General features: G+C 43.2%; 2 non-coding genes across 2 annotated transcripts; both read right to left on the bottom strand.

Annotated features, from left to right (window-relative positions):
* Positions 1 to 892: 892 nt before the first annotated feature.
* On the bottom strand, positions 893 to 967 carry Trnas-uga (transfer RNA serine (anticodon UGA)). Its single transcript has one exon. It is a non-coding gene; the product is annotated as a tRNA-Ser (tRNA).
* A 1108-nt stretch (positions 968 to 2075) lies between these two features.
* Positions 2076 to 2150, bottom strand: Trnas-uga (transfer RNA serine (anticodon UGA)). The gene has a single exon. It is a non-coding gene; the product is annotated as a tRNA-Ser (tRNA).
* Between the last annotated feature and the right edge of the window lie 1444 nt (positions 2151 to 3594).

The following is a 3594-nucleotide window of genomic DNA, read 5'->3' as shown; positions in this document are numbered from 1 at the left end:
AAGACATCAAGGAATAGCTTCCACCATCCTGGAGAGATCTGTAAAGGACAAAAGTTGTAGAGGAAGACAGAAATTGGAATAAATCCAGCAAATAATTGAGGACGTAGGTTGCAAGTAACTGAGATGAAAAGGCTAGCACTGGAGAGGAATACGCGGCTGCCCACCTCAAAGCATTCAGGAGACTGGTGATTCAAAAACCAGTTACGTATGCTTTCTTATTTTTTTTGCACAATTAATGTTTCGTGGTTGCGTAACAAATAAGTGAGCTCTTGTGTAGGTCTTCCCCGTCATGCAAGTAAAAATCCTTAACTTAGTGAATAATTTCTAAATATCTAAAGCTGTGATCAAGTCACACATTCAGATATTTTCGGTAAATATTTCATCTCCCTGGATTATTTTCGTAGTTAGTAGGAAATAATATAGCCACGTTTCGATATTCCATCACCGTCAGGGTCGTGACATTCAGTTATTCTATGCACCTTAATATTTCGACTAAGCTCCTCTTGTTGGCAAATAGGATCTTCCAGAATGAGATTTTCACTCTGCAGCGGAGTGTGCTCTGATATGAAACTTCCTGGCAGATTAAAACTGTGTGCCTGAACGAGACTAGAAATCGGGACCTTTGCCTTTCAAGGGCAAGTGCTCTACCATCTGAGCTAACGAAGCACGACTCACGACCGCCACTCACAGCTTTACTTCTGCCAGTATCCGTCTCCTACCTTAGAAAATTTACAGAAGCTCTTCTGCGAAACTTGCAGAACTAGCACTCCCGAAGGAAAGGATATTGCGGAGACATGGCTTAGCCACAGCCTGGGGGATGTTTCCAGAATGAGATTATCACTCTGCAGCGGAGTGTGCGCTGATCTGAAACTTCCGGGCAGATTAAAACTGTGTGCCCGACCGAGACTCGAACTCGGGACCTTTGCCTTTCAAGGGCAAGTGCTCTACCATCTGAGCTACCGAAGCACGACTGACGCCCGCCACTCACAGCTTTACTTCTGCCAGTATCTGTCTCCTACCTTCCAAACTTTACAGAAGCTCTTCTGCGAAACTTTCAGAACTAGCACTCCCGAAAGAAAGGATATTGCGGAGACATGGCTTAGCCACAGCCTGGGGGATGTTTCCAGAATGAGATTTTCACTCTGCAAGGGAATTTGCGCTGATATGAAACTTCCTGGCAGATTAAAACTGTGTGCCCGACCGAGACTCGAACTCGGGACCTTTGCCTTTCGCGGGCAAGTGCTCTACCATCTGAGCTACCGAAGCACGACTCACGCCCGCCACTCACAGCTGCCAGTAACTGTCTCCTACCTTCCAAAGTTTACAGAAGCTCTTCTGCGAAACTTGCAGAAGTAGCACTCCCGAAAGAAAGGATATTGCGGAGACATGGCTTAGCCACAGCCTGGGGGATGTTTCCAGAATGAGATTTTCACTCTGCAAGGGAATTTGCGCTGATATGAAACTTCCTGGCAGATTAAAACTGTGTGCCCGACCGAGACTCGAACTCGGGACCTTTGCCTTTCGCGGGCAAGTGCTCTACCATCTGAGCTACCGAAGCACGACTCACGCCCGCCACTCACAGCTGCCAGTAACTGTCTCCTACCTTCCAAAGTTTACAGAAGCTCTTCTGCGAAACTTGCAGAAGTAGCACTCCCGAAAGAAAGGATATTGCGGAGACATGGCTTAGCCACAGCCTGGGGGATGTTTCCAGAATGAGATTTTCACTCTGCAAGGGAATTTGCGCTGATATGAAACTTCCTGGCAGATTAAAACTGTGTGCCCGACCGAGACTCGAACTCGGGACCTTTGCCTTTCGCGGGCAAGTGCTCTACCATCTGAACCAAACAAGCACGACTCACGCCCGGCACTCACACCTTTACTTCTGCCAGTATCCGTCTCCTACCTTCCAAACTTTACAGAAGCTCTTCTGCGAAACTTGCAGAACTAGCACTCCCGAAAGAAAGGATATTGCAGAGACATGGCTTAGCCACAGCCTGGGGGAAGTTTCCAGAATGAGATTTTCACTCTGCAGCGGAGTGTGCGCTGATATGAAACTTCCTGGCAGATTAAATCTGTGTGCCCGACCGGGACTCGAACTCGGGACCTTTGCCTTTCAAGGGCAAGTGCTCTACCATCTGAGCTACCGAACCATGACTCACGCCCGCCACTCACAGCTTTACTTCTGCCAGTATCCGTCTCCTGCCGGGTTTATCACCTAATATCATAATATGTTGTATGAAGAATAAATGTAGCAAATATGTGAAAGCTAATGAGTTGTGGGAAGGACATCATTAATTTCTGAATCATGTATGTTCTGGATTACACACAGAAAGAAACTGAAGACTTCTTCTCTCTAGGAAATAAGGACACACGAAACGGATAGAGCCTAGGGGATTTTGGCCGTAAATTGGAGCTGGCGAAAAACGCTTTCTTTAGCAATAAGATATCTAATTGTCTTAAAAAATTATATGAAACTGAGGAAAACGCATATTAAGCAATACATCTAGAGCACAACAGTGTTTGTCAGTGAAACGTATGCTGCAAGAGACTGGAAAACTGAAATTGGTAATATTTCAAATAGACTGACATCGAAAGATGTTACAAAGAAATAACGCAAAAATAATATGAAATGAAGTACTAGAAAGAAAAGACGACCAGAAAACGTGACGAAATACTGGAACATTAGACAAGGGACTTGAATATTTTGAAAATGAGTCTACGTGGAACAGCAAAACCATAGAAATTGTTTGCCCATACGAAGATCAATATTTGTAAAACAGATTATAGAAGATGTCCGAAGTAATAGACACGCATAATCTACGTAGACAAAAGTTTCGACGAAGACAGGAACAAATGCAGATGACATGAAATCAACTGAATGACTGATGAAAAAAAAATGCTTCTTCACGAAAAAGTTTTATGCATAAACACGGAAACGCGCAAGAAACAATAAGACTCTACTGCAGTTGACTCTACTTCAGGTAGAGCAGTTTTTAATATTTTTCTATCCAGATTTGTGCTTTGACTTCAATGGTGTGACTTATTCCCTGTGAACTGATACGATTAAGACAGGTACTTTTCTTTACATAGCTAATAGTTACTAAGATCATTTCTACCTTCGATTTATATTTCACAGTCATTTATATATTTCTGTTATTCACGTTGTCAAATATAATTTTTTGGATCCAATCCTGCAGCGAATTTTCTTGTGAAACTGCTCTACGAGATGGTCACAGTGAGAGCAGCTATCCAACAACAGTTAGTTTTTTCATATATAGATCACTCTCATTAATGATTGTGTTAGCCTTACCCTTCTCACTTTCTATGTAATGAATACAACTGTGCACGCATTTCTCTGCTGTTTCAGTGGCCACCTCGGAAAGTTTGAGGGTGGATTTTTAGGCCGTATACCGACTCGAAACGTAATGCCTTTTTTTTCAATACAGAATCACTTCCAGATTTATTTCCCGATTGCTTCCTTATTCTGACGTAAGAATCTTGTAAAGGTGATCGGTCATTTCGCATCGAAACCTCTTTATTCGCTTCATTGTTCGGATGTATCCCACCTCATGGTTTACTTTTGAGGATGAATTG

The sequence above is a fragment of the Schistocerca gregaria genome, chromosome 6 (assembly GCF_023897955.1).
Source record: "Schistocerca gregaria isolate iqSchGreg1 chromosome 6, iqSchGreg1.2, whole genome shotgun sequence".
NCBI lineage: Eukaryota > Metazoa > Arthropoda > Insecta > Orthoptera > Acrididae > Schistocerca > Schistocerca gregaria.
Note: the sequence above shows the minus strand (reverse complement) of the source record. Positions and strands in the feature narration are given on the sequence as shown.